Raw genomic sequence first — 13863 nt, 5'->3', positions numbered from 1 at the left:
ATCTCACCTTTAACTAGTACCACTCTTATGAAGGGGAGGATAATGAGGCTGCCACCATGGGCTTTCCTCTTCTCAGTTATTGCCGTACACCCCGCATAATGCTAAAAGCAGTTGTAAGAACGACCTCCAAACAAATGCAATCTCCATTTAGTTTTTTAGAACCAGGCTTTCCCATATTTCTCTCTCCTTGTCTTTTCAAACAGACACCTGTTCCCTGCACTCTACAGAGAAACCCCAGCCTAGTTGACAAGGTTTGAGTCACCAGTACCTCATGTCCTCATTGGTGCACCGCAACTCAGCAGGATTTTCTGATGCATCTTGAAGAGGAGCCAACTAGAAGAAAACATGAGAACCAGTTAGGAAGCAAATTTTTCATACTGTGTTAGTATGAAAACCCAGTATCTGATGTGGGCAGATTTCCATCTTTTCCCTCTCTCTCTCTCTCTCTCTCTCTCTCCCTCTCTCTCTCTCTCTCTCTCTCTCTCTCTCACACACACACACACACACACACACACAGTACCCTTAATCCCAAGTTGCCACTTGAGCAAAAAAACTTTCATCTTTAGCTGATCCAATGAATGTAAGCTGTTGGGCATGGATTTCTTAAAACCTTCATTTAAGACTAGCAGAGTGCCAGCGCTTCCATATAGCATGTAATCTGAGCAGCCATCCTGGTCCTCGAAGGGCCCAGCTTTCCACAAAGAGGCCAGTAAATGTGGGAGGAGTAAGGCTGAACTGGCAATGCTAAAGGGCAAGTTTGTAAATATGCCTTCAAATGTTATTTCGGATTTCAACCTTCGCATACACCCACTCAAGCTTGGGCTGCTTGGCGTCACAGTGAATTCATGGGATACCCAAAACTGCTTTTTTTCAGAGAAATGTATATTTGGGCTACAAGAGGACAAAAACTAGCAACACATGAAAAACTGATGGAGCAATTTAACTTAATAGTTTGTATTAACTAAATCCAAAAGAAGCTTGAATAACTTAAGTCCTTGAATAATCTAAAATTTTCATTTTACCTATAAAATTAATACAATTTTCCATGAAGTCTTTGAGAAGAAAATATTGTAAATGCTTTCTAAGTTCAAAAGTGTCCAATAGAAAGGAGAAAGGAAAATGTTAATTCCTTAGAAAACATACACTCTTGAAAATCTGCTTTTGGACAACTGCATACTGGATCCATGTTCAGGAAAGCAAAGTAAAAATATCAACTAATCCACTTTGGGTTACTAAGCCTAAAGTTTTTCCAAACAGCAACACACAGCCCTTGCCTTTCTCTCAGTGCCCCACATTCAGTTTAGAGGAAGACCAACATACTCTGCTTGGGGAAAGTTCTTGGCATGCCACACAACCCTCGTTCCAATCTCCCTCTGCGGAAAAGGCATCACCAACTGAAGAGACCCCTGTCATTACCTCACCCTGAAGGACAGGTGGTCTCCTAATCACAGCCTGCTGACCCCCAGGGTTTGGTCTAGTCAATGCCTCAGTTATTTGTGTCCATCAAAGATGAGAAGATATTCAGGAGAAGGCATTTGGGAAATCAGAAGGCATTCAAGATGTGAGACATAGCAGATGACTCAAGACATCGAAATGCCAAGGAAACAAGGCCAGGTATAAACCAGGTCAAAGGAGAGATTTGGTTTTCAGTTACCTAATGAGAAATGACTATGTAAAATGAACTAAAGAGGGAGGATTCTCAAATCACATATACATTATGTTTATCTACCAGGGAGATAAATTGCCATTAAGGCTTAGCAGACACTGATTAACAGCTAAGAGGTGTGCTTACTCAGAAGCAGAAATACACTGAAATGTCCATTCCAGTCTTGTCGAAGCAAAGGTGAAAAATAACTCATTGCTCCTGTTTCTAGAGCTACATCCAAAATCTCGTCCTCAGGGGGCTGGGGAGTATGAATATTCTGGGTTTTAGCAAAAGCCTAATTTATGGATTTTCTTTCTCTCCTTGGATCTACAAAGCTTCGGCTGGCCAGCCTTTAAAGCACAAGAAAACTATACCTTTTATAACATGTTTGTATCAGTTTAAATATGCTCAGGGAAATAACACTAATTTATCATCTTGGCAGGAAAGCTTCTTTGAATTAATATAATACCCAAATTAAATTTTTTAGAAGTAGGGTTTTATCCCTTGTCTATGTTTGAAATAGCTGGGGTCAGGCCAACAATATGCTGCTGGCTAAAGTGACACTCGGTGGGGGGGCCCACTTAGTGAATGCAGAAAACGGTTTTAATTATGCATATTTATATTTAGTTTGCAGCTGTAACTTGGAAAAGTTTTTTCACTTAAATTACTTTAAAATTCTATTGACAATCTTTTTAAAAGCCATCCATGTATTTAACCAGCTCTTTCTCCTCTCCCTGCATGCAGTACGTGAACCATGCAGGCTCCCATCCAATGAATCACCAATTATAAGTTAAGTCATTGTAAATGGTTTTGGAACGGTAACTATGATTACGCTCCATGTACTTCAGTGAAATCTGAGCCTTGACTGTAAAAATCTTCAACCCCCCCAGTCCCTGTGTCACTTTTCTCTTTAACACGCAGCATCATCTAACACACTATATAGTTTACTTTTTTCCTCTTTTTAGTTTTGTCTCCCACCCTTGACTATAAACTTCATGAGGAAAGGATTCTTTGCTTGTTCACTGCTATATCCTATCACCTGGAACAGTGCCGGGAACACAGTAGTTTCTCAATAAGTAACTGAGTAAATGAATGAGTCAGCTGTGCCTGAGTTTTGACATCCTTTCATATAAAACATACACATTTATTTGAGGAATTAAAGGTGTGCCTGGTTTACTACCCACCATGTTCCACTGAGCTGGGAGAGAGGCTTAGACAAGGAGGGTATTGCCCATGTGGGTAAACAAAAATTGATGATCATCACAGAAGAGGAAAGTGACTGACTACACCCGAAGATGAGAGACTGATGATGAACTTTTCCATGGAAACCTTAATGTGAGTTGAATCTTGAAGAAAGAGTATGACAACATTCCATGAACAGGCAGATCCGAGTTAAAACACATCTTACTCTCAGGGGACACTACCAGAAATAGTTGGGGGTTATGTAACTTCTCAAATTTTATTCAATTAACTGCCCCAATACAAGCATGAAATTTGATTAACCCCACCCTTAATTTAATCTCGTAATCCAGTGAACTTTGTGATTCTTTCCCGAACCAATGCCCCTAACACGGTCACCTTCTCTGGTTAATTTGAGCTCTAACAGCACATGCATGTGCACACATATGCACATACAATCAAAAGGTTTTGTCTTAAATTCTTTGAAAATTTTATCAAATAAACAAAAATATCATAAAGGCTTCTCTCTCCAAATCTGAAATTCTGGTTTTTAAAAAAGCTTTTTAAATTACTTTAGTGAAGATGCTCATCTTCCCCAACCTCCTTGGTTTCCAATGTGATAAAATTTCAGTACACTAAAAAGCTACTGCACTGTGTGAACTTTCTAAGAAGAAGAAGCCAGAAAGACAACAGGCAGATTCCCCTCCTCTAATCTGAACTGTCCAGGAAAGACAAAGGTGCTACAGGCAGCCTCAGAATTGACCTCTGCAAACTGGTGGTGAAGCCCAATTTCACTGGTCACAGTAACAGGTCTCAAGTTATGATGAGGAGCTTTGTCCAGTCTATAAAAATCAGAGCCATGGATCATGTGTGCCTTATGCAAGATTTAAGCAAAGTGACCACACTTCACAAGGATGTCTCAAAGGGAATTTCCCAGGTATCCAGAAAGCAACCATTTATTTGCCAAAAATAAGAACAGGGTGTAATGTCCAGACCACTTTTCACTGGCTCAGAGCCTCTCCATAGATATCTGAAGACGAACTTAAGATGTATGCAGGATTGGAAGGACTACACTTCTATCTTTTTTATTGACCATGGGGACTCTGAGAAGCTCTTTTGCCACGTGTCACACAATTTTTAGAACAGAGAGGAAAATATATGAGGTTTAACTCTTATACTTTATAAGAATTAAAACTTCCTTCAGTGTTTGCTTATTGTGGAACTGATTAAATGATGTTATTTACCATGTCCCACCCCAAACCAAACCAACCAACCAAATAAACAAAAAACCTGTGAGGGCTAAGATTTTGGATCAATAATCTAGGACTCTTACAAGTATATATCATCCTAATTAAAAGAATGAAAGAATTGATCCTCACCAAAGATAACACAGACTCCAAAATGGACTGTCTCAGGCAAATCTGCGTTCTGTATAATTTCCTGAAGTCACAGGGAGATTCCCAGGGACCCACTGAGTGGCCAATCAATGCCTATTCCACACCCTCTGAGCTTCCTAAAGAAAGGGTGCAGTAATGCTCCAAATCAACTTGTGTACCCTGGGTCTGGAGACATTTGGACCTAACAGAGAACAATCTTCATGGATCTAATGTCTCTCAAAGGTGTAAGCTGCTCTCTGGTTTTGTTTGTTCTCTTTTGTTTTGTTTATTTAACTCTGTGTATGCACAGCACACGCACACACACACACAAACCTAAAAAGGTTCTCATCTCCTTGCTATTTTCCCCTCAACCCCAGGATGAACTGCTGATGGCTTACATGCAGAGGTGGGTGTTACGGGAGTTATGGTACAAATGTCTGTATGTTTCTTCAAACCACACAGCTTGACTAACACACACCAAGAAGCTGTACAGCACATGATGAGATGCTTTGAGAAGGCCATATAAGTTGGATTATTTCCAGCTACGCTAGTGGATGTAAAAGAGTGAAGTTTCAGGGTAGCCCCATGGAAAGAACCAATTTACTGTTGCCTGAAACCACAGTATGACAGTATGACAGTCTGGTGACAGTATGGTCCACCAGATAGCTCACGCGTACCATCCATTTGACCTGCTGTGTTCACAGAGTTCTCCCATCCAACAAGTCTTTTGCTAGGACTTGAAAAAAAAAGAGGGGGAGAGAAAAAGAAAGGCTCTACTTTCTTGGACATAAACCTGGGGCCAAATGGGCTTGGAGCTGCTTGCCATTTTACCATCTAATGGAACATAAGAATGAAGCCATCACTTAAAAAATGTAGAATTCAAATGTGCAGACCAATTAATGTCTATTGACATTTGTTAAGTCCCTGATTGGTCCTACCCCTACCTCTTTTGGTTAGGAGAGCCAACAAATGAGCTTTCACTTCCCTCACCCTTTCTTTTTTGTTGCTGTTAAAGCCAGATTTAGTTACATTTTCCATCATTGCACAAGAAGCTGATACAGATGGAGAATTACTGAATTGTCAAGATCCATTCCAAAATTAAAGTTCTCAATGTTCTGAGGATAATTACATTATAAATTGGGTGTGGTGTGTTTCATAGCAAAACTGAAATCTGAAAAAAAATAACACAAAACATCAATCAAGTGTGAGAAGAAAAAATTTTAAAGCTTCAGTGTTCCATCATTGAAGTATTTTGTCAGAGAAATGGAGGGATAGATAGGTAGATTGAGGCTTACTTAGAGGTGTTGGTGATGCTGACATTGCTGAGATATTCGTGGCCTGTGGAGAGATGGCTTATGAGATATAAACTCTCCCTGCCTGCACATAACATGGACTGTTGTCTTGAAGTCACTAGAATGGAGGGTATTGTGAATGTCCTCACTCATGTCTAACTCACATGCTTTTCCTTTCTAGATGGTAAGGCATATTCTAAGAGTACCCTCTTTTACCAACAGGTGCTAAGTATCACTCTGGCTGATAAATTGTTTTTAACATTTATAGGTGCCGTGAAATTTAAAACGACACAGAGAAAAATCTGTGGTGGGTGGTGACCTTTCAGGGATGGTGTTGAAATCTGGTTCATGATTAAAGCAGGGTGTGGTTAAGAGGGGCAGGGATGGAAAATTCTCTTTTGGCAACTGGGTAGAGATGTGGGGTTAAACTGTCAAAACAGCCACAAAAATCTGTTGCCAGAAGAGAATAATAAAAACGCTAGCAGCAGCTTTAAGCTGTGCCAGGCACTGTGCTCCGTGCTTTATGCGTGATCTCATTCAATCCCAAAAGCAACGTAGATTTCACATTGCTGTGCACTATTACAGAGGAGGGAGTTAAAGCAGAGAGGTTAAATAATCTGTCTGAAGTGTCACGGAGAGCCAGAGGTGAAGGCTAGGCTTGAAACCAGGTCTGTCCAGTGCCTTGCCTTGTGTTCTCACTATCTCAGTGTTAGCGCATCACTGGTACGGATCCTCTCATCTAGAGCAGACTCATAAACACCTCTCCACTCCCCTCATGCACAGGACTTTCCCCCGCCCCCGACCCCTGAGGCCTCTCAGGTCAAAATCCTTTGTTTGAAAGTCAACATGCATGAAACATTGACTCACAACCATGAAAATGTATTTTATTTTTCTCGGAAATTTCCTTCTTCTCTGTCCCTTAATCTGGACTATCACAACAAAATTTTCTCCCCTGTCTTTATAGTAAAGAAAAAAACCCAATGCTATCTAATTTTTTAAAGCATAAAAATGTCCATATTCACCCTCCCCAGGTGGCTCAGTTGGGTGAACATCGTCCCATACACCAGAAGGTCATGGGTTTAATTTCTGATCGGGGGGCATACTTAGGTTGTGGGTTCAATCCCCAGTCAGGGAATGTACAGAAGGCAACCCATCTATCTCTCTCTCAGTGATGTTTCTCCTTCTCTCTTCTCTCTCTAAAATCAATAAACACATCCTCAGGTTAGGGTTAAAAAAAAAAATCTCAATGTTCTTTCTTAACTCTGTCAAGCAAGGGTTTTCACAGCAGTAAAAATTCTCAAAGCCTCCAAAACTTACAGAAGATAAAAATAGGACCTGTCCTGGTTTGGCCCGCATCTCAGATGGGTTTGAAAATCGCTGGTCTGTTGCTCAAACAGACCAGCGATTGTTGAAGAGGCATAGCTTTCTAGAAGAGACCCACCTCGAAGCTGCTGTGGGATGGGTTAAGTGCAGCTTGACCCTGGCTGAAGAATGACAAATGCACATGTTTGGGAGGGTCTCATAGGATACTCAGGGGTCTATTTTTACCTCTGACAGGAACACAGTCTTACTCTAAGCAAATAATGATTAATATTGAGGTGTCAAGAGAGAAGTGAGCATCTTGGCCAAATGGACTCAATTTCATTAAGATTCGTTTCCTGTTAATTGTTAATTTTTTAAAGCATCTTTAAACACTATGGGGTTTTTTACATTAAAATTTGAGGGCATAGAAGGTTACTATTTCTCAGAATTAAAAATGTATACCTCTTTCAAACATATTGAGTTACTTGTCTTTCCATTCATATATCTTGTCACTTTAGGCCAAGAAGTAAGTATTTTCTCAAAACTAGTAAGTGCTATGAATATAAGACTCTTTGGAAAGAAGCTTCATTCAAACATCCAAATCGCCTACAAGGAAAGTAAGAGGTAGCTTTTAAAAACTTGAACATGAAGGTGGTCAGAGGGAGCTTTGAGGAAGGGAAGCACGGAAGCTGGGGAAAGTAGAACACAGTTTCACTTGGGCCAGTAGAAGCCCCGTGAAGAGAGAAGACAGAGGCCGTGAACAGGGCCCGCAGGCCAGCCAGGTGTCTGGGGAGAGACCATATTTCCGGTGGTTTCCCATCAGGTGGAGAGCATGCAGCCTGCCTCCAAGAACTATGACCAGAGAACATCCCTTCTCCCAGTTGGCCGCCCTCTCTGCTGTCGTGTTGGTAAACAAGAGGACTGAATTTGTCATTCACCTTTGGTCCCATTATGTGAAGCAATAACCACCCAGAGAGCTGTCACTGTGCCCTAAATGGAGGCAGTGAAGACTCTGGCACTGCTGCCACGGTAACCCTCCAGGCAGACAGTGGGGACGCTGTCACTACTGTTAAATAGTGCTGGGCTCTGGGTGGTCACTACTCTCAGGAGTTATTTTCGTGTTTCCTTATAAAGGCTCCATCAAAACTTGTCTTAAAAAATGTGGGATTTAAGAAGAGAAATAGGTAATATTTGTACTTTGATACTTGTATTTTGATATACTCTCACAAAATTCTGTCTTCAGGGGGAAGACATAGCTGGGAGTGTACGGCATAGAGGAGTCACACCCAACCTGAAAATGTTCATAAGTGCAGACAAAATGGAGGGTGAAGGTTTTTAGTTTCATTACTCCATTTGTCTTAAAAATTGAAGGAGGGAGGAAAGGGGACATGCCAGGAAATGACCGGCCTCACAGTGATACCTTATTGTATCCTAAACAGCCTTTCAGACACTGAGAACGAGAGTATTTACCCAGGGCAAACACACAAGTGATTGACCATCTATCTGAAGCGACTCCTCAGCATTCACCCAACAAGCAGGTGTTTCAGTATTCTTTGCTGGTGGATCATTAATTACACCTCAAATAGGATTTTCAAGTGAAAAATCTGGACATCAGTCATGAATTGAGGTCCCCTTTAGGGAAAGGAATGATGAAAAAAAGAAAAATTGTAAGTCCCATCGTATGGCCTTAACCATATGGATGCATGTTCCAGTCCACGCATTTAAGAGAGGAGCAAGAGAAAAATCTGCTCTAGAATTCTGTTCTGTGCATTCTGGAACCTTTCAGGAGCTTTACCTTATCCAGGCTGGGTACAAACAGGCATCAGTTGGTGCACTGAATGGCTCCCCTTCAGTATGGACAGTTCTCGAGGGCTTGCAGAAGGAACCTGAGCAAGAGGGTCTGTGATGTGCAAAGGGGCAGTTAGCTGGGCTGAACCCTTTGCAAATACGTATTTTGCTATGCTGAGTTTCTGATGGACACACGGGGCTATCTGGAGTAGAGAAGAAGTAGGTGGGCCTCCACTTCAAACTCAAAACGAGACCTCTTTCAAACTCCAGAATTATTTGGTTAAGCATGCTAATAATGATTCTGGATTTTGAGATTTGGGTCTGCCAGACCATCACCAACAGCGAGTGAGTGCCCACTGGGTGCTGTGTTCTAGTGAGTTCAGGGTCCCACAGGGATTTACGAAGATGGTCTGGTCCACATCCCCTGAGAGCTCATGGCCCGATAGAAAAAGGACCACTACCTAACTGCTTACAAGAATGCTGAATTAGGGGAGGCTTGCAGCCAAACCGCCAAAACACATTCCCAAAGCTGTGTGATCAGCATGCTTGTTGGCTCTCCTTTCCAGGATCCCTCCCTGCCTGCTTTGTGTCTTACACCAAGCCTCATGTGGCAAATCTCAGGAGCCATGGACTCCAGGACACCGCCCACGGAATGCACTCCTGGAGCGGGGCCCAAAGCCGATGTGTTCTTTACTAGGTCCTTATGGCATCTCCCAGGCTGGTAGAAAAGTCATTGTCACATCACCATGGTTCTGGCCCAGGAAGGTCAAGTGAGTTGCTCTTGGCTCCTCACAGAGCCTAGAAACTAGGGCAGCAGCAGGGATGACTGTTCTTCCTCATCATTTGCAGGTGGCCACAGCCCTGCCAGTGTCAGATGGAATGGCAGAATTTCAGCACTGGGTTTGTTTTTTTTCTTCTTCTTCTTTTTCAGCATCCAATTTGTTTACTGGTTACTTTAGTCAAGTTATCTTGGACTAAGAAAAGTAGAGATGACAGTGACTGTACAAAAAGGAAACTTGTGACTCACAGAATAAGTATCAGAATCTTAAATTTGGGAGGGACACAGCAATCATTTGAACCACCCTCATACCTTCAAGTGAGGCCATCCTTAGACTATTGACTTCCTCCTTCTGTCTGTCTGTCTGTCTATCTATTACCTACCTACCTACACATACATATATCTTTACATACTCTATATGTGTATATCTCTGCACATGTGTATTCCATGGATATACAATGGCAGTACAGTTACACTGCTGGCTCCCAATAAGGCACGCCCCCCATATGCTTTTCATGGCCTTGTGTAGGCCCACCCACATTGATCTGGGGCTCATTGAGACATAATCAAGCATGATACAAACATGCTTCATAAACTTGCACACCAGCGCTTATCATCTCGGAATGTTTGCTGTTGGAGCCCCGAGCCACAGCATAAAGCAGTGCACCCAGCCAGAGAGACCCCGAGAGAGGGAGGTGCCTAGTCAGCTCTAACAGGCATCCCTCTGGAGCGCCTAGCTCTGAGAGAAGGAGCAATCTTCAACAGTTCCGCCCCTGTCCAGCCAAGACTGGTCAACTCACAAAACCATAATAACAACAACAAAATATTATTGTTTTAAGCTGCTAAGTTTGGATAAGTAGTGTGTTACATAGTAATAGATAAAAAACATCCATGTGTGTGTCCGTGTGTATGACATCCAGAGAAATTCCCCCACTTCCCTCTTAAATTTTTGTTTTCATTTTTTAAACTGTCGCATGCTTAGCAAGTAAAACAAAGTGACCTTTACAGTGCACTTTAAGATAATTAACAAATAAACGTACAGCAGGCACCTATGTAACCACTACCCACATTGAGAAACGGAACACTGGCAGCACCCAAACCATCCTGCAGGCTCTCTCCTCACTGCGACCGCACCGTCAGTAACTGCTTCTTGATTTTTGTGCCATTCACTGCTCAGGTTTTCCCTGTACTTCTGCCACTAATGTGTACATTCTTAAAAGTACAGTTTGTTTTACCTGTTTTGAGTTTTCTATGAATGGGGTCATTCTGACTGTATTCTTTTATAACTCACTTCATTTGCTGAACTTGCGTTTGTGATAACCATCCATGTTGGTGTATGTAGCTGTAGTTAATTCCCTTCCACTGCTGCATAGCGCTCCACTAGTGAGCGAACCACAGCTTACCCATTTCTCTCTAAATGGATGTTTGGGTTGTTTCCTCTCTTGATGAGAGGGGCTCTCAAAGCTGACCTTGTCCTATGTACTATAGTGTTCTCATGAAAACATGCCTCCTTCCTACGGGCCACTGAAAAACCCAGATATCGACAAAGCTATTGGCCTGCAGTCCTTGACATGGTGGAGAGGTTACATTCTGAATCTTAGGGATTTCATTTGTAATCCACTAAGAATTAGTGGCTTAAGGTCATAGTAAAAAATTAAAGTATTATTCTTAGGTTGATACTAAGAATAACCATAGGGTCCAAACATGGTATTAAGCAATGTTGAGATTGTTTAAGATAAGAAATCATGGAATAGTGGAGTGACATTCCCGGGTGTACTGAGTGTGACTATGTACTAATGTGTCCAGAGGGGTCTGTGTGGAAAATGTCCTGGTGATCATGTGTGTAGAATCCCTTGGGAGAGCTTGTTAATTGAAATGCAGGCTCCTGAGTCCTACTGCAGGCCCACGGGATTATTGGAGACTTGGATCCTCAGGCTTCTATGCATGGAGTCACTCTGCGAATTTATTATAACGTTCCTAAATCACTCTATGCACATTGACATATGAGAACTGCTCTGAATGTATAAACTTTGGCACATTCAAAGGAAATACTTCTCACTTCACACTTTGAGAGAGCAGTTGCCTTAGGAAACAATGTATTTGTTCCAATGACATTGCTGTTCCACAGCATAAACATTTTCTGTGACTACGCCTTTTGTTGCTCTGGCAGCCTCTAAAACATTCTTTGGTATCTACTCAGTGCTGCAAATCTGCGCTTTTCAAGAGTGGGTTTGAATGTTAGCAAGAGTTACAGCCATTTAAAAGCATGTCTGGTGTATGAGGTAAATGAGCAGGCAGGGTCACTTGGTTTGAGGTCCTAAACAGGGTGTGACTATGAAACAAATTAAACTAGTTTTCCTTGGGTGGCTTCATAAAACATGAAGATGAGTAAGTCTGAAAAAAAGTACACACATTTTCACAATCACTGTATTTCTTTGTAATGAAAATTGTTAAAGCAAATATTCAAAGTGGCCTGTTTCTAGATAGCCCTGAAAATACATTTATGCATTGCTAGTATACCAGGAACGTGCACACAAGGACTTTAATTTAACATGACACCTCAAATTTCATCCGTGTCAGTGACTGTTCAGCACAGATGTTTCCAGATCAAGTTTTAAGAGTATGAAATCAAGAAAGCAGGAAGCCAGACTGGAAGAGGCCCGTGAGAACTGCGTTCTCGATTTTTGAATACTGTCACTTTGCTCTTGTTGCTCAATCACATGTAAGTCCATATCTGAACTGTCTATTTTGTTGTCGTGATTTCTGTTTTAGCCCCAGGTTCTGCCCTAGATTCTGGTTTCTGAGTCTTGCTGCCTCCAGTAAGTTCTGTTACTTGAGCAATACACCACTGGCTCATATTCTCCTAGCACCAAGGAGAGAACAGCAATGGCTGGCCACCAGCAAAGCAGCGTATGTTTCTTAGATTTATGGGTTAAATGCCATTGCAACTTCTAGGACTTTGAGTTATAAACAAGTTCATAAAAACAATCTAAATGCTATAAAAACAATCAAACATTTCAAAACAGTTTTTCCCCAGCTAAATTTTCTTTTAAATTCTTACTGAATGTCAAATTTCCGAAGGCATAGTTTTGTCACCTGTAAGATGTATATAATCATGAGACTTCAGGGGGGTTTTGAAAGAAACGAATGAAATAATTCCAGTGAAAACTTAGTGTGTAGCATGCTAAATGCTCAAAGATGTTAGAGAGTATTACTATTATCATATAAAGCCACCAGCATAGTACTTGGCTTATGTGGTTGAAAAAATGGTAGCTATTGATACTGCCATTTAAAAAATTTACTGATCAAATAGAAAGATAATCAAAAATTTAATTGACTCGGTGACCATATACACCCAGGGTAGATAGCCACAATGCCAAATTCTTAGTTTTCGGGTGCTGCTTAATGTATATGTTATTCTAAATAAACGTTAAAGCAAACAAAATATAACCAGAGACATTGAAATTAAGAACAATGTAACAATAGCCAGAGGGAGTGGGGAGGGGATAGTGGGGAGAGGGGTCTATAGGAGCTACTATAAAGGACACAAGGACAAAATCAAGGGGGAGGGTAGAGGTGAGGTGGGACTGGCTGGGGTGGGGTGGAGGGATGGGGAGAAAATGCATACAATTGTAACTGAATTAAAAAAAAAAAAGCATGGATTCCTATGTTGAGTTGGACTTTCAGGTTGCAATTTGTCCATATGAAAAATTGTCACTAGATGCTGAGATTTGCTAAGACTTTAATCAAGTATTTTCCCATCAAGGGGGAAAAATCAAGGAACAAAACTGAGGCCTTATGCATTTAAGTAAATGTTCGCAAGAGATAAAGAAGGCTTAGCTTATTCACAACTAGTGAAAGTTACCTCAGGTGCAGAAAGATGACCCAGGCATCCTATATTCTTACCCAGACCCGCCTTTTCACTGTAACTTGAAGGTCAAAAATAGTTTAGTAAACTTCTCATTTCTATTTTTTTCCTAAAATGCTATGCCCTACTGTACTTCTTGGCTCTTAGTGGAGCAAGGAAAAAAACTGCCAAAATGTCATGAGATAGGTGGCTCTTGGGGGTGCTTCTTGTCAAGCAGGAAGTACCAGAACCCTTGTAGAACGTCCAACACAAATTTTCTTTTGTAGATCTAGAGGTTTGCATCTGGATACACATCTGCATTTTCTGGGTGCTGGGCCAAACTGAAACGTTCAGTTTATCCATTGCTAATAAACATGTCAGCAGTTTCTTTGCTCTCACATCTGTTGTGAAAAATGTTATCTTTCCTGAAGTGTATTTATTTTGTCTTTAATACCGGCTTTCATGGATTACAAAATAGAGATATGCCTCCACTTAGCAAATTCAAGAGCACATGCGGGAAAGTGCCCCACAAGAGTGATGAGATAAATTAAAGATGTATATTATATCCTGGATCCTGAAAAGGAAATCAATCTAAAGAATAATGACGACTCTCAGGAAGGCCATATCAACGTAAACAACTTGCCTCTGAGTCAAAT

The 13863-nt window shown here is 41.3% G+C and overlaps 1 long non-coding RNA gene across 1 annotated transcript in view; it reads right to left on the bottom strand.

Annotated features, from left to right (window-relative positions):
- Positions 1–268: 268 nt before the first annotated feature.
- LOC123478397 (uncharacterized) overlaps positions 269–13863 on the bottom strand; it is an 81236-nt gene continuing 67641 nt past the window's right edge. Inside the window, exon 4 of the long non-coding RNA XR_006653602.2 lies at positions 269–333. This is a non-coding gene — a long non-coding RNA (uncharacterized lncRNA). The remainder of the gene's footprint in view (positions 334–13863) is intronic.

Source organism: Desmodus rotundus, chromosome 12, assembly GCF_022682495.2.
Source record: "Desmodus rotundus isolate HL8 chromosome 12, HLdesRot8A.1, whole genome shotgun sequence".
Taxonomy (NCBI): Eukaryota; Metazoa; Chordata; class Mammalia; order Chiroptera; family Phyllostomidae; genus Desmodus; species Desmodus rotundus.
This window is presented reverse-complemented; position numbering and strand designations above follow the sequence as displayed.